The sequence below is a fragment of the Nerophis ophidion genome, unplaced genomic scaffold (genome assembly GCF_033978795.1).
Source record: "Nerophis ophidion isolate RoL-2023_Sa unplaced genomic scaffold, RoL_Noph_v1.0 HiC_scaffold_48, whole genome shotgun sequence".
In the NCBI taxonomy this organism is placed as follows: Eukaryota; Metazoa; Chordata; class Actinopteri; order Syngnathiformes; family Syngnathidae; genus Nerophis; species Nerophis ophidion.
In genome coordinates, this window is record NW_026906970.1 from 650,396 (window position 1) to 671,132 (window position 20,737).

Below are 20,737 nucleotides of genomic sequence, written 5' to 3' on the forward strand. Positions count from 1 at the left end.
TTCAGCCATTTCATCTATTTTTTTATATTGCATAAAGGTCTGGGGACATACATATAAAACAATCACAACACAATCATCATATTACAAAAGACAGTAATAAAGATAATTAATACAATGGATTATAGAGACCCAACAAATGATTAATAAAACTTAACATTTCAAAATTGTATAAAAGACAACTGTTCAAATGATGTAAAAAGTAAATAATAATATGCTTCCTGAAGTGGTCCAGAAGATGTTTCAGATGTGAACCAGTACATATGTATATAATAAATAGGGGCTAATCTATGGGATTATTACCATTAGAAATACAAATATGTAATATTTCCATATTCCAAACGATCTCATCTATAAATGTAGAAGCATATTAAAAAAGATTGTTACACAAACAATAACATGTTATATGTGCTGATGTTGTTAGAAAGTCAAAATGAAAGTCTGGACAGTTTATTTCAAATCCTGCAGTTTCATTTGCTGCTGCTGTTCTCACCAGCACACTTGTGTTTCTTACACTGGTACTTAGAAGACAATCTTTCACCACACACACTGCAATTCAACACTTTCTCTCCCGGGTGTATTCTCATGTGTGCTACAAGGCTTGATCGTTCACCAAAGCTTCTGTTGCAGATTGAACAGGAATGTGATTTTTCACCAGTGTGTGTTGTCATGTGTACTTTCACATCTTGACTTTGTGTAAAACCTTTACCACAGGTTGAACAGGAAAAAGCTTTTTCACCAGTGTGTGTTCTCATGTGTCTTTTCAAACTTTGACTTTGTGTAAAACTTTTACCACAGGTTGAACAAGAAAAAGGTTTTTCACCAGTGTGTGTTCTCATGTGTACTTTCAAATCCTGACTTTGTGCAAAACCTTTACCACATATTGAACAAGAAAAAGTTTTTTTACCACTGTGTGTTCTCATGTGTGCTACAAGGGTTGGTTGGTCACCAAAGCTTCTGTTGCAGATTGAACAGGAATGTGATTTATCACAAGTGTGTGTTCTCTTGTGTGCTTTCAAATTCTGACTTTGTGTAAAACCTTTACCACAGGTTGAACAGGAAAAAGCTTTTTCACCAGTGTGTGTTCTCATGTGTACTTTCAAATCCTGACTTTGTGCAAAACCTTTACCACAGATTGAACAGGAAAAAGGTTTTTCTCCAGTGTGTGTTCTCCAGTGTTTTTTCAAATCCTGACTTTGTGCAAAACTTTTACCACAGATTGAACAAGAAAATGTTTTTTCTCCAGTGTGTGTTCTCATGTGTACTTTCAAATTGTGACTTTGTGTAAAACCTTTACTACAGAGTGAACAAGAAAAAGGTTTTTCTCCAGTGTGTGTTCTCATGTGTCTTTTCAGACGACAATGGTATTGAAAGGTTTTGTGACAGTGAGAACATTTGAAGTGAGTGTTGTCAGTGTGACATGTCTTATCATCTTTAGAGTCTTCATCATCAGTGTCAGGAGAGTGTGACGTTGTGTCCTCACTATCTGATAGTGGAGCTAAGAGCTTGTCTGCTTGTGATCCTCCACAGTGGTCTCCATCAGCTTCTGTTGTCATGTGTTGTGTTGAGCTGCTGCTTGGAGGCTCCCCCCCTCCCCTCTCCTCACTTTCACCTTTCACCTCATCATCTTCACTCTTCACAGGGACACCAGTCACTGGGAACTCCTCCAACCATTTAGGCTGACTGATGCCCTCTTCCTCCTCTTCCTCTTTAATGTGCGGCGGCTCTTGGTCCTCTTCTTCCTCTTTAAAGTAAGGGTTCAGTGGGTTCTCTTGCTCCTTAAAGGGAGGGGTCAGTGGATCATCCTCTTCCTTTTTGATGTGTAAGATCAGTGGGTCCTCCGCTTGCCCTTTAATGTGAAGGGTCAGTTTAACATTATGGGTCTGTGGCGCCTCATGTTCCTCTTTAATGTGGGGGGGATGTGGCTCCTCTCCTCCCTCTTTGATGTGTTGGGAATGTGGTACCTCTTCTTCCTTGTGTATGTGGGGGTACTGTGGTTCCACCTCCTGCTCATGAGGTAGATGTTCTTCATTGAGGTCTGCGGGACAGGACAAAACAAACATTCTTCAGAAAAGTCCAGCTTTGCTCAGTCACATGAGACATTGTCCTGCACCAACATATGATCTCACAATCTCATCAGTTTCCCCTCACAGCAGTCAGGGTACTTCCAGCTGACACATGAAGAAGACCTTCAGGGGAATGCCTTCCCAGGCCAACGTCCAATCCACCTTATTCATATAAAAACATCCTAAAAGTCCTTCCTGCAATCCTTAATGGTAGACGCCATACATGAAAGTGTGCTGTTCTCCCTCTGAATAAGTCATACACACACACAGGAAATAATGTACCACATGCCAGCCTCCACGCAGTAGTACTAGTAAAGAGCTCCCCCTGCTGGTGGACAATAATTACTGCCATTTTCACATTTATCTTTAGAGACACGTCTGCTCTAAAAATAGCATGAGCATAGTCAACATCCATCCATCCATTTTCTACTGTACTGTTCGAGGTCAAGCATGTTGGCCAAAAAAGATGACATCTGTTTTGCTTTCATTTAGATAATGTCGCCACAGTTAAACTGGGAAGAAGTAATCAGATTACTGACTACTCCTTCAAAAGATAACTTGTTTACCTTATTAATAATAGTAATATTGAATTAATTTAAAGTGTTTCTAGACACTCAAATTGCGTTAGAGTGAGAACTGAGAAGACATCATTCATGCAGTCCACACATTCAATGTGGTAAGCTACATTTAATTATTATAATAATATTAACTAGATGAAGCAATTCCTGAAAGAATTCTGTGTGAATTCTCCAATGCTGAAGTTGAACTGAAAGGTTGACAGAATGTAGTATGAATGTAAGAATAGTTTGAATGTTGAAGACTTTGAACTTCGGGAAAACCGGGATTTTTTAAAGTTCTTAAACCAACATGCTTTTTTGTCCTGACTCAGAGGAATGTTTTGACAGTGGAACGGTTGAAATGGGTTGAACAATGTGAAAGGAGTCATCGCACTAAAGAAGGTTGGAAATAAGGTTAGAAAAAAACGGGAATTCCTGTAAATTTGTTGAATGTGGAAAACTGGTTGTTTGAATTTCCAGGATGAATTGAATGTGTTGAAGGTAGAATGGTTTGAAACATGTGGGAATTGTGGAAATTTGAAACATGGATAATTCGTTTTGAATGGGGAAAATGTCCCTAAAAACCGGGAATTCCAGAAAATCCAGGAATTTCTTTTAATAAGTGTTGAAAGGGAGCACACAATTCCTGAACACACTGAATATTTTGAAGTTGGAACGGTTTGAATCAGATGAAAAATGTGGGAGTTCTGGAACTTTTATTTTATTCCTTTCAATGGGAATTTCATGGAAATTTTGGAGAATTTCGGGGAAAGCAGGAATTTTTTGGGACATGCTAAAAAATGTGAATGTTCTGAATGAGTTGAAATGGTTGGTGTTGGAATTTTTCAAATCGGTTTAGAAATGTTGAAGTCGTAACATTTTTAATTGAGAAATGGTTTTATGGAATTTCTTTAATTTCGGGAACACTGGAAATTTTTCCAATTCAAAAACAGCTTTGTTTTCTGTCCTGATTAAAAGGATTGATTTGACGGTGGAACGGTTAAGGTGGGTTGAAAAATGTTGTAATTTCAATTTCCAGAATTAGTGGAATATGTTGAATTGTTTGAATCGGTTGAAAAATGTGTAAATGGTGTCATTTTGAAAAAAAGCTCATTCATTTTAGAGAGGACCTCCCATTGGCTCCATTGCAAGTGGACTTTTATTTACATTTATGAGTAAGAATTAGGGCTGGGCGATATATGGAATATACTCCATATATCGAGACAACCGTAATATGTCAAGTATGTAAGGCTGGGCGATACGACTAAAAAATGTATCACGATATAACTGTTTCATACCAGTCGATATTGATAATTATTGATATAAAAAAAACCCAACTGTTTTAAATAAAGACCAGGAGAAAAAAGGCTGAAATTAAATACTTTTATTTTAAATTTAACCTTTAACCTTTCAAACGATGTCAGCATTATAAATGAAAATACTGGTCGATGTGCAAAATATTGACATTAAACAAATGCTTAATCTAACAAAATGTGCAAAGTATTGTAATTAAGAAATTAGTAGTGTACAACTCAGGCTTTGAAGCCATATTGGTAACGATATATGCAAATAAATAACAGTCAAATTAAGTAAGCAGAAACAAACATGTCTTACAGAATATTGTAAACATCGGAATAAACTTGCGTCTGAACATCTGTGACAAAACAAACCTTTTACCCTCTTCAGTCATTTATGGAATAATCAAACCAACTTCAGCATATAAAAAAAATAACTCAAGCAACTACTCAACCATCGCTTCACTTTGTATTTACAATTTCCTCTTGTGCTGCCGTACTCATATTCCAATTTCGTTTCACTCCTCGTGGTCAGCTAGACGTTGTTGCTTTTTTTTATTTCCTGTTAGCATTTCCCAGAATGCCTTGCGGTTCAGGCTCAGCCGTGATAGGTCGAGAGGCCAAAGCCTTTCTTCTGCCTACACCTCCCAAAGTGCCGTGCGGTTCCAGCTGGGCCTTACTTCCTATTTTTTTTCTAACAGAACTCAATGAAATTATCGAACGTTCTATCGACCCCATTTTCTATTGATAGTGATCACATGTCTATCGCGATATATATTGTTATTGTTTTATCGCCCAGCCCGCAAAGTATGTGGCAAAAGTGTTGCTACAAAAAGTAGCAGCACCGCTAATGTGTAGCATCATTTGAAAAGTCACCCGCTAAAGAATGAGGAGTCCTTGAAACTCTGCATGTCAACATCTCAGTTTGGTGCCACACCCACAAAATGCCCAAGCAACCATTTCCACATCAACCCCATATTAAAAAATTGGTCAACAACAGAAGGAGATAACGTCCGTAGGAACCTACCACATAGCGAAGGACATACACTATTTGATTTCCTATTATGCAGCCCATTTTTATTTGACACCTATTGAAATAGCTTGTGTGACATCATGCAGAAAAGTGCACTTTATTTGTTTTAAACTATTGTAGTGGCCTTCTGTACACAAAGTGCACTGTAATTTAGTGTTGTTTTGATGTCATATTAGTGACATCATGCAGAAAAGTGCACTTTATTTGTTTTAAACTATTGTAGTGGCCTTCAGTACACAAAGAGCACTGTAATTTAGTGTTGTTTTGATGTCATCTTAGTGACATCATGCACAAAAGTGCACTCATAGCTTGTTTTGAAATGTCTCTGACAATCTTGCACTTTCTGTTTGGAAATGACATGAATGTTTGTGCCACTGTTTAATAACTGTTTAATAAATACACTTTTGCTAATTTGACTTAGTTGTGGTTTCCCTCTCTGCATGAAAGTTTAAAAGTAGCATATATGAATGCAGTATGAAGAAGAATGTTTGAATGTAGACACATAGAATCATCATACTGCTGTGATTATATGCATCAAGTGTTCATTCAAGGCTAAGGCAAAATATCCACATATATATGCTGTATCGTGATGTGGACTAAAAATATTGAGATATTATTAAAAGGCCATATCGCCCAGCCCAGTTAGAATGTGATTTTTTTTGTGTGAATATATCAACCGTTGTGTCTTTCATAATAATTGTGAAAAATAGAAAAAAAAACCCAAAAAGTGCAGTTCACCTCTAAATTCCAGTGATTATATTCAAGACTTGAAATGTATGAGCATGAAGTGATGAAGCCTACTTGGATGAGAGGACAAAGGTCTTGTAAGACAAAGTGAAGAGTCCAGTTGTGATGGATTGAATGCCCTGAGAATAAAATGTTGTGCTTACTTGGACTGTGATGAAGCTGTGAGGACTCAGGTGGTTTGTCTTCATGCTCTTCAGTCTTCACAGAGACAACAGTCAGTGGAAACTTGCTGACATCAGCCTCCTCCTGCCCTACAGGACACTCTCCCTCCTGACTCATCCACACTTCTTCCTCTTCCTCTTTAATGTGGGGGGGCTGTGGATCCTCCTCTTCCTTTTTTATGTGAGGGGGCTGCTGGACATCTGTTGGGTAAATAAGTAAATAAGATAAAGAGAGAATAGAAATAGTTTTGAACTGACACTGTTAACACAATGACATTATTTGTGTTCTTTTGTGTGTTGTGTTAAAAGTGTGTAGCAAAACAACCAATAAAAACACAGGAAATACCTCCTTTTTTCCTAAAATTAATTCAAAAGTGGTACAGTGAGTACAAAAACAGACTTGGAAATTTAATGAGGGGCAATTTGAAAAGTTTTTATAAGTACGAGGCAGCATTGATTGAAGCACTCTTAACTTCACTGATGTAAAGTGGGTAAATATTGTTTTGTGTATACGGTCTATGACACCTAAACTTTATCTGTAAACTTAACCATATTATTTTAATGCCATAGTTATTACTATAACTAAAATATCCTGGAAATTCAAAAAATCTAATTCCAAAATCACTGCAATAAAATTCATGGTATGTTTTTGTGATCATGCAAAATATTTTTTGGTGGTCATTTTGTTGCCTGGGCCAAAAGGAACTTTCACAAAAACATGTTTTACTATGTGCTGTTTTATGGACTATCTCCATCAACAATTCCTCTTTAGGAATTGGAGACCATCTACGACAAGCTGAAGGAAAGTCAGTCACCTTAATAATTCAAGTTTTGACTACTTTAGTTATTGAAAATAATTGTTTATGTTCACTTATTGATACTTGTAAGTCAGATTTAGGAAGTGAAATTATAACTTTAATTAGATTTGTTTACAGTATAAAATGTATTTAGTGACTGTGTGAGTTTTATGTAAACATGTTGATACAGGTTTACTTCTTGGGGACTGGAACACAGATATGTCCTGAAAGGATGCACCCATTTTTAAAACCTTCACTAAGCTGTGCCACCAACATTGTCTCACTTAGCTCATTAAGCACACTACCAGGGTGAGTGAGTCCTTTTAAACCTTCATAGACCTCCTTGTTACTTCTGACCAGTCTCAGATCACCACGAGTGGAACTACTGTATTAGGCTTAAGTGATCATTCCATCATTTTCTGTACCCATGAAGAACAGAACCGAGGCTAACGGCCACAAAACAAGAGAAGCTAGAATCCTCAAGACCTAGACTAGCAAGGCTTTCAATGACAAACTGCCGAAATAAGACTTGCCTCGGTACCTGCAAGTACACAGGTCTTTGGGTCAATTCCTAACCTCAGAAAAGTAGATAACTTCACACTCAAAGTGGGTGACAATATTATAACAAACAAAAATGAGATTACCTATCTTGGTTGCATCGTAGAGACTAATCTCTCCAGTGAAAAAATGACTACTAAGGTAGTCAAAGAATAAACCAATTAATTCTGTTCTTACTAGTGTTGTCCCGATACCAATATTATAGTACCGGGACCTATACCAAAATGTATTTCGATACTTTTCAATACTTCTCTAAATAAATTGGACCACAAAAAAGTACATTATTGGCTTTATTTTAACAAAAAATCTTAGGGTACATTAAACATATGATTCTTATTCAAAGTTTTTCCTAAATAAAATAGTAAACATACTAGACAACTCACCCCAATAGTGATGAAGTGCTTCGAGAGGATAGTCATGTCACACATCAAGAAGACCATCCCAGACACACTGGACCCTCTACAGCAGGGGTCACCAACCTTTTTGAAACCAAGAGCTACTTCTTGGGTACTGATCAATGCGAAGGGCTTCCAGTTTGATACATTCTTAAATAAATTGCCAGAAATAGCCAATTTGCTCAAATTACCTTAAATAAATAAATCTATATATATAAAAAATGGGTATTTCCATCCATCCATTTTCTACCGCTTATTCCCTTTTGGGGTTGCGGGGGGCGCTGGCGCTTATCTCAGCTACAATCGGGCGGAAGGCGGGGTGCACCCTGGACAAGTCGCCACCTCATCGCAGGGCCAACACAATTTCTGTCTGTCATTTTGTCGTAAATGTTTTTTCTTTTTACGGATTTTTTTTTTTGTAGAGAATAAATGATGAAAAAAAAACTTAATTGAACAGTTTAAAAGAGGAGAAAACACGAAAAAAATTAAAATAAAATTTTTAAAAATAGTTTATCTTTAAAATTCAAAATTCAACCGAAAAAAATGAAGAGAAAAACTAGCTAATTTGAATCTTTTTGAAAAAATTAAAAAAAATAATTTATGGAACATCATTAGTAATTTTTCCTGATTAATATTAATTTTTGAATTTTGATGACATGTTTTCAATAGGTTAAAATCCAATCTGCACTTTGTTAGAATATATAATAAATTGGACCAAGCGATATTTCTAACAAAGACAAATCATTATTTCTTCTAAATCTTCCATAACAAAAATTTTAAAAGTAATTCAAAATACTTTGAAATAAGATTTAAATTTGATTCTACAGATTTTGTAGATTTGCCAGAATAATTTCTTAGAATTTTAATCATAATAAGTTTGAAGAAATATTTCACTAATATACTTTGTCGAAAAAACAGAAGCTAAAATGAAGAATTATATTAAAATGTATTTATTATTCCTTACAATAAAAATAAAAAAATACTTGAACATTGATTTAAATTTACAGGAAAGAAACCGCCTTCCGCCCGATTGTAGCTGAGATAGGCGCCAGCGCCCCCCGCGACCCCGAAAGGGAATAAGCGGTAGAAAAATGGATGGATGGATGGAAGAGGAAGGTATTGAAAAGGTAAAAAGGTGAATGTGTTTAAAAATCCTAAAATCAATTTTAAGGTTGTATATTTTCTCAAAAAATTGTCTTTCTGAGAGTTATAAGAAGCAAAGTAAAAAAAATAAATGAATGTATTTAAACAAGTGAATACCAAGTCTTTAAAATATTTTCTTGGATTTTCAAATTCTGTTTGAGTTTTGTCTCTCTTAGAATTAAAAAGGTCAAGCAAAGCGAGACCAGCTTGCTAGTAAATAAATACAATTTAAAGAATAGAGGCAGCTCACTGGTAAGTGCTGCTATTTGAGCTATTTTTCGAAAAGGCCAGCGGGCGATTCATCTGGTCCTAACAGGCGACCTGGTGCCCGTGGGCACCGCGTTGGTGACCCCTGCTCTACAGTTTGCCTACCGGCAGAACCGGTCCACTGAGGTTGCAGTCAACCCCGTCATCCACACCACCCTCACCCACGTAGAGGGCAAGGACACCTATGCCAGGCTATTATTCATCGACTACAGCTCTGCTTTTAACACGGTCATCCCACAAAAACTCACTGCTAAACTCCTCACTGTTGGTCTGACACCAACTCTCTGTGACTGGGTCCTGAACTTTCTCACAAACCGGCCCCAGTCAGTCAGTATCGGCAACCAGACATCAGGCACAAAGGTTCTAAGCATTGGGACCCCCCAAGGCTGCGTGCTGAGCCCCCTATTGTACACCCTCTTCACACACGACTGTGTGGCCTCCCAGAACAACACCACTATCATCAAGTTAGCAGATGATACTACGGTCGTCGGACTGATCACCGGGGGATCTGAGGCAGTGTACAGAAGGGAGGTAGCGGAACTGGTGGCCTGGTGTCAGGATAATAATCTCTTCTTGAACACAGACAAGACCAAGGAGATGATTATTGACCCATGGAGAAGGAGTGCACAGTACACACCTCTGTACATAGGGGGGACAAAGGTGGACAGGGTGAAAACCTGTAAATTCCCCGGGACCCACATCAGCGAGGACCTCACCTGGGGACACAACACCCAACAAACAATAAAGAAAGCCCAGCAGCGACTGTACTTCCTAAGAAGGCTGAGAAAATTTGGCATGCCACCCAAAATTCTCAGCAACTTCTATAGAAGTACGGTTGAGAGTGTCCTTACCAGCTCAATCACGGTCTGGTATGGAAACTGCACTGCTAAAGACAGGAAGGCACTCCAGCGAGTGATTAAAACTGCTCAGTACATATCAGGAGCAGCCTTCCCCTCACTACAGGACATGTAGTCTACCAGGGCCACCAGGAGAGCACACATCATCATCAAGGACAGTACACAGTCTCTTAAGCCTCCTACCATCAGGCAGACCATATAGGAGCCTGAAATCCAGGACTACCAGACTGACAAACAGTTTCTTCCCACAGGCCATCAGGCTTGTGAATGCTAACTTTTGAATGCTAGCTCCCTCCAACTCCCCGTTTTTACTTTTGTCTTTTTGAACAAAAGACAGCTACCTTGACCACCCCCTAACTGTGAACCATCACTGTAGACACGTTTCACCGTTGATCACTAAAGACACTTTAACTGCTGCTGTGACCCAAGGTCACCTCCATATTTATACTGTTGACTGTCAATCAGAATGTGCAATAATGTTATGTTACTTACTGTGCCTTGTATATACATTTTTATTTTTTATTTTTAGCTAAGTACCGTGTGACTTGTTGAAGGGTGGACTAGCAAAGTAAGATTTTCATTGTACGGCAAACTGTGTGTTTAACTGTGCATATGACAATAAACAATCTTGAATAAAAAAGTGATTTGATGTAATATTTTGATATTTACACATCGCATATTTACACACACGCATTTTACTAGAATACCCTTATGAGCATTACATATATCAATATCAAGTACCTACTGTACTGTTTACTTGTTGAAATACCCTTTTTAGAGCAAATATCTACCCAAATGGCCACTTTGTTGCTGCCAAAAATGTATTTTAAGTAATATTTTGATATTGACACATCTCATCTCTGCATATTTTACTAGAATACTCTTATGGACATTACATATATATATATAAAGTACCTACTGTACTGTATACTTGTAGAAATACCTTTTACAAAGCTAAAATATACCAAAACAACCACTCTGCTGCTGCCAAAATTTGATTTCAAGTAATATTTTGATACTGACAAATCTCATCTCTGCATAGTTTACTAAAATACCCTTATGAGCATTACATGTATCAAAATCAAGTACCTACTGTACCGTTTACTTGTTGAAATACCATTTTTAGAGCAAATATCTACCCAAATGGCCACTTTACTGCTGCCAAAAATGTATTTTAAGTAATATTTTGATACTGACACATCTCATCTCTGCATATTTTACTAAATACTCTTATGGGCATGACATATATATAAATCAATTACCTACTGTATACTTGTAGAAATACCCTTTACAAAGCTAAAATATACCAAAACAACCACTTTACTGCTGCCAAAAATTGATTTCAAGTAATATTTTGATATTTACACATCTCATCTCGGCATATTGCACTGGAATACCCTTATGGGCATTACACATGTATAAACCTAGTACCTACTGTACTGTTTACTTGTTGAAATACCCCATTTAGAGCTAAAAACTACCCAATTTGCTACTTTACTGCGACCAATAATCGATTCCAGATAATATCAACAATAATAACAAAATTGTCAGAATAATTGTATATAAGTTATAAAACAACTTTGTGTTCCATTGAATTCAGGTCCCCTGCGAGAAGACCAAAACTGTCTTTCATCTTATCAAACAAAAGGCTTGTAAAACTCCACTATCTGCGATGGGATGCAACATGGAGGTGTCGGTTTCTTTGATCTATTGACAGCCACAGGAGACCTTTTCTTGACCCGAGAGCTACAAAGCGGAGAGGGAGCAGACCTGACGCAGCACAAGGCACCTTTTCTTTTAACTGTTTATGATCGAGTGCGACAGCCATTTACGACCCCCCTCCCTTTAGAAACATCTGAAGCTATGTAATCAGAAAAGCCCCAAAGGAAAGAGGACGCGTGGAACTCCCTCGTCAGAGCGTGGTGGGAAACTGTACGAAGTTGCAGCCAAGACGTTTCTCCTCATGAGCTAAATTGAATCCTGTCTGTGTTTGATTTCTTTGCTCCTTGTCTTGTTTAATAGATGTCATCGGCAAAAATGTCAAAGCATATCTCTGAAACACAATATTATACCTTCTGAAAACGATAGCAAGAATATACCTACAAATTTCAGAAAACGTCACGAGCAAACACTTTGTTTAAAAAGTTTTTACTGCCTTTTTAGCCCTTTCCTCATCACAGCCACCCCCTCGTCTTCTCCCCCCCAGCCATGGTTGCAACCCCCTATTCCTCCACCAGACATTAGTCATCTTTGTGGACCAGGTCAGAGGTCAACTGAGGAAGCTGCATCCTAGAAACTATCTGGTGCGCACCAGAATCTATCTAGTGTGCACTATGTAATATTTAAGTACAGTCTTTTATTTTCCAATCAATTCATTTTGTAACATGAATTGATTAACGTGGACCCCGACTTAAACAAGTTGAAAAACTTATTTGGGTGTTCAATTGTACGGAATATGTACCGAACTGTGCAATCTACTAATAAAAGTATCAATCAATCATTCAATCAATTCCTACATGCAAACACAGTGTTACTGTTCAAACTGTGTGTAATGCAACAGTATTTAAAATTATTAAATATACTCGTTAAATAATGTGTCCTCCTTGTTTTTAATGAATAATTAAGGCCTACTATGCTACTGTATTTTAATGCTGTTCATGATGGTGGTACTTGGAAATCCAAGTATTTTCTGAGGTGGTACTTGGTTAAAAAAGTTTGACAACTACTGACGTAATGACATTGTAAACTAAATTGGCAGACACCTTTTTGTTTTACCTAAACGGCGTCTGCTCATACATCGTGCTTCCAACGAGATCCCGTCACCTCCCGAGTAAAAAGGTTCCACAACTGTTCACGTTTTACCATCTCATCTTATTTTCCATCATGTGAATGTTTGAAGTGGAACTAAATATGATCTCTGAGAGGGGTACACATTATTACCAAAGCAGGGCCCCCGTCCACATATACCAGCGTTTCTCAAAGTGTGGGGCGGGCCCCACCTGTGGGGAATAGAGACATGACAGGTGGGGCGCGAGGAACGGGAGGGAATTTCACTTAAAAACATTTTTTCATTATTATATTCTTGCGGCGGCAATGACCAAGAAGAGCGCGGAGTTGGAATATAATTACAACACTTTATGTACATATTTATATCATATTTACATAATATGTAACTACAAGCTCCATTCACAGACAGAGTCCCACTGCTTTTATGAGCGGTCAAGCGAGTCAAAAGCCGAAAATGTTTTTTTATTTTTTATTTGTGGCGGCCGTAATTCTTTCGTGGCGAGCCGCCACAAATAAATGAATGTGTGGGAAACCCTGACATGAATGTTACTTGATGTTCAATACATTTGAAAATGTTAAGCTTGGCATTAGTGAATTATATTTATATAGCGCTTTTCTCTAGTGACACACATAGTGAAACCCAATATCTAAGTTACATTTAAACCAGTGTGGGTGGCACTGGGAGCAGGTGGGTAAAGTGTCTTGCCCAAGGACACAACGGCAGTGACTAGGATGGCGGAAGCGGGAATCGAACCTGCAACCCTCAAGTTGCTGGCACGGCTGCTCTACCAACCGAGCTATGCCGCCCCATTAGCGTTCTGTTGTGGCGATGGGGGCAGGTGGGGCTTGAAAACTCCCCCTTGTCCAAAGTGGGGGATGACAAAAAAAGTTTGAGAACCACTGACATATACAATACTACTACATATCTGATGAAAAACAACATTATTTTAGTTTTTTTAATTATAAGTGTGCCAAATCACCTCTATTTGGACATTATCTAATGCAGGGGTGTCCAAAGTGCGGCCCGGGGGCCATTTGCGGCCCGCAGCTAATCGTTTACCGACCCGCCACACATTCTGCAAAAATTGCAAAATTGATAGTATAGCAAAAATTCAAAAACACATTTAAAAAAAGTGGAATGAGGTGAAATATAATGAGAAAACGTGGCAATGTTGACACAAAGCTGCCATGCAGGCAGTTTTTTTTTTCCTTGTGTCTTTATTTGTTTTTTTTTCCATGTTTTATGTAGAAAAATATTGCATATGTTGTGTGGTTGCCATATAAAAAGATCAAAATTCGGACAAAAGAACATAAAATAAACAAAATAATAGTTCAAACTTAAAATCGACAGATATATCCGAAGTTTATCTTTATATTTAAGTGTTAAAAGTAAAAAAAAAAAATCTAATAAAAATGAATCACTTTATGAGTGGGGAACCTTTCGGATCTCAAATATATTTAGTAGGATTTTATTTAACTTTTCACTGTGATTACTCAAAAATATTAAATAATTAAAATCAATGATGTCCTGCATTATTGATCTTTGAGGGCTTGAATTGCTAAATAAAGGAACTCTCCTGAAGGAATCAATAAAGTACTATCTATCTATCTAAATACTGCATATTTCAGTTTTACGATGAAAAAACAAGTTGTCTTTGACTGAAAAGGCACAAAACCTTATTTGTTTTACTTTATATCAACCTCAAGTTGATATAGAGATTTACTGTAAGCATTAAATAAAAAAATAATAATAATAATTTGACCTTTTTTTTAACATTTTAGTGATTGAGACCCTCTATGCTCCGCAGGAGCCCAAAGTATTAAAAAAAAATCCATATATTTTGTTATGGTTTGAAAATGAAAATTATCAAAATGGCCCCTACATGCTTACATTTTTCCGTGTTCGGCCCTCTGTGGAAAAAGTTTGGACACCCCTGATCTAATGGAAATGACTGCTGCAAACACGTCATGTTCATGATGAAATATAAAGTTAGTAAAAATGTGAGAGTAAGAAGTAAACAAACCTGTTCTGTGTAACACAACTTGAGGTTTCTTGAAAACAGCTTCCAATAGTTGACGTAGTCTCTCGTTCTCTTCTTTTGTCCGAGAAAGTTCCTCTTTGTACTCTGCTATCGTTCTTTCACACATTTTCACACAACAAAGTTCTTCCTCATACTTTGCTATCGTTCTTTCGCACATTTTCACACAATCACAACACTTTACACTCACACTTGATCTTAACTAAGCGATGTGTTGATCAAATCCGCGTCTCTTTGTTAGCGGCTAACAAGCTAAGCTAACTAGCATGCTAAGCTAATTGGCGCACTCAAACAACTATCAAGCTAAGCGGGCCTAATAATCTCCAAATTTGGCTGAGACGAGTGGAGTTTACCCTGACACGGAAGATGAATAAAGTGTAGTTAGTAGCGATGTGAGGAGATGTGCCGAGGCTTAGAAGCGTGTGTGGAGAAAAGGAGGACTTTGCCGCAAAGCGCATGTCTTCCAAGCATGCGTCCGTAGGGGCGGGGCCAAAGAGTCATAGTTGTGATGTTTTGGGCTAGGGAGTATAAGAACTACACTACCCAGCATGCAACAGTAGTGACGAGCATGCGCGGTAGCCCCGTGAAGTGGTGTCGTATGTCGCCATGCAGACAGCTAGAATGTGGTTATGAGCACGCTGTGTGAGTCAACGTTGAACACGCCTCGTCTGCATTTATTACAATTAGACAGACAATACAATAAATGCATTAAAAACAGTACTAGTTAATTATTCTCATACATACATGATTTAAAGTAAAATACGGTTTATATATTTGAAATATCATTTTTGATTGATTGATTGATTGATACTTGTATTAGTAGATTGCACAGTACAGTACATATTCCGTACAATTGACCACTAAATGGTAACACCCCATTAAGTTTTTCAACTTGTTTAAGTCGGGGTCCATGTTAATCAATTCATGGTACAAATATATACTATCAGCATAATACAGTCATCACACAGGTTAATCATCATAGTATATACAATTAATTATTTACATTATTTACAATCTGGGGGTGGGATGAGTAGCTTTGGTTGATATCAGTACTTCAGTCATCAACAATTGCATCAACAGAGAAATGTGGACATTGAAACAGTGTAGGTCTTATTTAGTAGGATATGTACATCCAGCAGAGAACATAGTGAGTTCAGATAGCATAAGAACAAGTATGTACATTAGAACAGTGGTCCCCAACCACCGGGCCGCGGAATAATTTTTTATAAAAAAAAAAAAATAATAATAATGTTTTTTTGTATTTTTTTTTTAAATCAACATAAAAACACAATATACACTTACAACTAGTGCACCAACCACAAAAAACTCCCTTTTTCATGACAAAAACGTCCCTTTTTCATGACAAAGAAGAAAAAAAAAAAAAAGAAAAAAAAAAGGTTTGTCCCGGTGGGATTTCTCCATCAGTTGCTTGTCACTCCTGACAACTCTTTCCGCAAGTCCATTCGACTTGGGAAACTCTGGGCTACTGGTGGTGTGGATGAAGTCCCGCTCCTCAGCATATTTCCTGAATTGCTCACACTTGTACTGTCTTACATTATCAGATAGCAGTGTGTGTGGTGTACCGTGCAATGAAAAATGTTATTTTCATTTTGGAAATTACAACTGTCGCTGTGATGTTTTGTAGAAGGTCAATTTCAAACCATCCAGAATAGGAATCAACTATCACCTGGTAGTGTTGTCCACGCCATTCAAAAATGTTTGTAGCAACTGTGGACCACGGAAGGTCTGGAACTGGATGGAGATGAAGTGGTTCTTTCTGCTGATGTGGTTTTGTGCTGTTGCACACTGTGCAAAAAAGTAGTTCTTTAGTGATGTCTCGTGACATTGATGGCCAAAAGATGATACCTCTTGCTCTGCGTTTGGTTGCTTCAATGCCTGGGTGACCTTTGTGTACAATATTAATGTACTCTTTTGTAGTGACGTTGGAATGACTGCTTTCTGCCCTTTCATGACAATTCCATCTTCCACAGTGAGTTCGTCTCTGTAGGGGAAGAAAACTTCAATGGCAGGCTGCAGCTGAGTCTTTCTGGCAAGCCATCCACGCTGGATAACTACACTGAGTCTGCATTACTTCAACCTCCTCCATGTGCTTCTTGAGCTCTTCCAGGCGGGCTGTAGAAATGTAGCTCACAGACATGACGTCGAAAGAACTACTATCAGATGGGCTCTCACTGTCTGTTGCATTAGGGGCTCTTGAAAGAGTGTCAGCCAAGTACATGTGCTTTCCTTTTTTGTAGATTAGGCTTATGTCATAGCTTTGCAAGCGTAGCAGCATCCGCTGAAGACGGGCCGGGGCATTGTGAATTGGTTTCTTCAAGATAGTCCCCAACGGTTGGTGGTCAGTTTCTACTGTGGTGGCCTTGCCATACACATAGTCTCTGAACTTGGTGCATGCAAACACAACAGCTAGAAGCTCCTTCTCAATTTGAGCGTACCGAGTTTCTGTTTCTGTAAGGGTGCGGGATGCAAAGGCTACTGGCCTTCCATTTTGCATGAGGCAGCTCCTAGTCCAAAGCATGACGCCTCACAGGTCAGCCTGACTGGCTCTTTGACATCTTAGTAGGCCAATACTGGTGGAAAGGAGAGACATGCTTTCAGGCGGTCGAAAGCATCTTGGTGTTGCTGGAACCAGCACCATGCGGTCTCTTTGTGAGTCAGCTTCCTCAGTGGCGTTGCGATGTCACTGAGGTTTGGAATGTGCTTGCCAAAATAGTTAACCATTCCCAGGAAACGGTGAAGTGAAGTGACATCTGTGGGAAATGGCATGTCTGTGATAGCAGCAGTTTTGGAGGGGTCAACGTTCACACTTTTACTTTTGAAGATATGACAAACGTAGCATACTTGGTCAAGTCGAAATTTGCATTTCTGCGGGTTGAGTTTGAGGTTTATTTCCTTCACACGTTCTAGCACCTTTTTTAGGTTGGCGTCATGCTCCGCCACATCACGGCCTCCGATTTTGATGTCATCGACAATGACTGAGCATGGATATCCAGCAAAGAGCTGATCCATTGTGCGCTGGAATACTTCGCTTGCTGAGTTAATGCAAAGGAATCTGTAACGTCCAAAAGGAGTACTGAATGTTGTCTTCATTGAGGACTTCTTGTCCAGGCGGATCTGCCAGAATGAATTTTTTGCATCTAGCACTGAAAACATTTGTGCTGCTACCTCCTCCACACTTCTCATGGGGTGGTGGGGCCGTTTTAGTGCTTCATTTAAAGGCCTACTGAAAGCCACTACTACCCACCATGCAGTCTGATAGTTTATATATCAATGAGGAAATATTAACATTGCAACACATGCCAAAATGGCCTTTTTAGTTTAATAAATTGCAATTTTAAATTTCCCGGGAGTTTCGTCTTCGAAACGTGTAATGATGACGTGTACGCAAGACGTCACAGGTTTTTAGGAAGTATGAGCGCTGCACACACACACAGCTAAAAGTCGTCTGCTTTAACAGCATAATTATACAGTTTTTTTGAAAATCTGCGTTGCTGAATTTTTTGCAATTTGTTCAATTAATATTGGAGAAGTCACAGTAGAAAGATGGAGTTGGGAAGCTTTAGCCTTTGGCCACACAAACACACAGTAATTCCTTGTTTAAAATTCCTGGAGGTGAAACTTTCCTATGGATCAGAGTGCGGTCAAGAGAACATGGATCCTGACCACACGTCAACCAGCAGGTTTCGGTGAGAAAATTGTGGTTAAAAAGTCAGTTCTTACCGGAGAAAAGCTGAGCTTGTGCCATCCATAGCTGCCGTCGACTCCCCTGAGACACTGCGCATCAAGACAGTCATGGAGACACCCTTCCGACTATCAGGTACTATTTAACTCACTAAAACACTAGCAACACAATAGAAAGATAAGGGATTTCCCAGAATTATCCTAGTAAATGTGTCTAAAAACATCGGAATCCGTCCCAATGCAATCACGTTTTTTTTTTTTTTTTACTTGTTTTTTTCTAGTCCGTCGCTATCAATATCATCAAACACAAATCTTTCATCCTCGCTCAAATTAATGGGGAAATTGTCGTTTTCTCGGTCCGAATAGCACTTTTTGTTGGAGGCTCCCATTAAAAACAATGTGAATATGTGAGGAGCCATCAAACATGTGACGTCATCGTCTGCGACTTCTGGCTTTTCTCTTAGCGCCGAAAGTTCCGAAATTTATCGTGGATGTTCTCTACTAAATCCTTTCAGCAAAAATATGGAAATATCGCGAAATGATCAAGTATGACATATTGATTGGACCTGCTATCCCCGTTTAAATAAGAAAATCTAATTTCACTAGGTCTTTAAATATTTGGGGTTGATGCACAATCTGATTTCTGATTTGACTTTTGTGTGCCCAGCGACCATGGATGACACCCAAGCTGTTGGTTCGGTGACTGAAGTAATAACGTCTATGCTTTCCATGCGTTTAAGTTCAGCTTTCACACAGTCTTGCATCGCTACTGGGATGCGGTGGGCCGGCCTAACAACTGGCGGCACATTGGGGTCCACTGTCATTGTGTAAACAACTGGTAGTTCTCCGAGCTCTTCACTGAAAATATCTTGGTATTGTGTGAGGATCCGTGCGCTGAACTCTCCAGTGTTCTCTGTGGTGACATGGTGCACATCGGGACTCAACTCGACTAGCCCCGTACGCAGGCATGCACGGAAGCCCAACAGTGATGTCACATTCTATCCACTGTGAAAAATGGCAGTAAGTGGCGCTGTCCCTTTAAAAAGCATGTCAGCGTACCTTCACCTTGTGTCTCGATTTTGGCTCCTCCGTAAGCCACCAAATTTGTGCTTCTGTGTTGTTTGGTGAGTTTCACGCCGCTGTTTACTCTATTGAAAGTCTTCAGTGACATTACATTGCATTTAGCACCTGTATCCACTTTCATTTTGGTTGGCATGTCGTTTATGCACACTGTGACAAATCCTTCATCTTGGTCTCTTTGTTGTGGATTTACAGAGTCAATGCAATTTTCTGTTTCCAAGCCATCCACGTAGAATGTGTCATTTTCACTTTGGCTGTGTTGATCCACTGTCACATCATGCACAGACTGTCCATAGCACTTGTTTGTGGTAAACTTGGACTGACTCTGTGGCTTTGACTTGCAGCATTTTTTGTAGACATTGTGTTTCTTGCAGCTGTTTTCATGTTGTAATTCTCGAACACACCACCAGGGTGTGCACATCGAGGAGTCAGTTACTACCACCCTCTCATGCAGTGCGTATGTACAATTACTGTCCTGCTGAAGTCTTAATTAAAGCCAACTTATTCATGCAGCTCGGCACAGTTCTTCCAACGGGTAACCACAAACAACAACAAAACAGTCATTTCACCAAATGATCTACATTTTCCATTTTAAATTTTCAAAACAAAGACATACAACTTATTTTCGTAAAAATATTCAAATATTTAACAATGTATTGAAACAACAGTAGCATAAGGAAAGAAAAAAAGAAACAAAATAAATATTACACTTATGATATTATTTTTGTTTTTGATGATCATTTGTTTTCATAATGTATTTTAGAATGTGGGAGGTTTTCATGTCCTCTTTAAATTTCAATTGGCATTACATGTATTATATCTATACATCTATATCTGGAAGCACGGTGGAAGAGGGGTTAGTGCGTCTGCCTCACAATACGAAAGTCCTGAGTAGTCAGGGTTCAATCCCGGGCTCGGGATTTTTCTGTGTGGAGTTTGCATGTCCTCCCCGTGAATGTGTGGGTTCCCTCCAGGTACTCCGGCTTCCTCCCACTTCAGAAGACATGCACCTGGGGATAGGCCCCTCCCACCTCCAAAGACATGCACCTGGCGACAGGTTGATTGGCAACACTAAATTGGCCCTAGTGTGTGTGTGAGTGTGAGTGTGAATGTTGTCTGTCTATCTGTGTTGGTCCTGCGATAAGATGGGGACTTGTCCAGGGTGTACGCCGCCTTCCGCCCAATTGTAGCTGAGATAGGCACCAGCATCCCCCCTCCCAGCCCCACCCCCCGCAACCCCAAAAGGGAATAAGCGG

At 38.9% G+C, this 20,737-nt stretch overlaps 1 pseudogene; it reads right to left on the reverse strand.

Annotated features, from left to right (window-relative positions):
* The window catches only part of LOC133546901 (uncharacterized), a 54,241-nt pseudogene continuing 33,504 nt past the window's right edge, over positions 1 to 20,737 (reverse strand).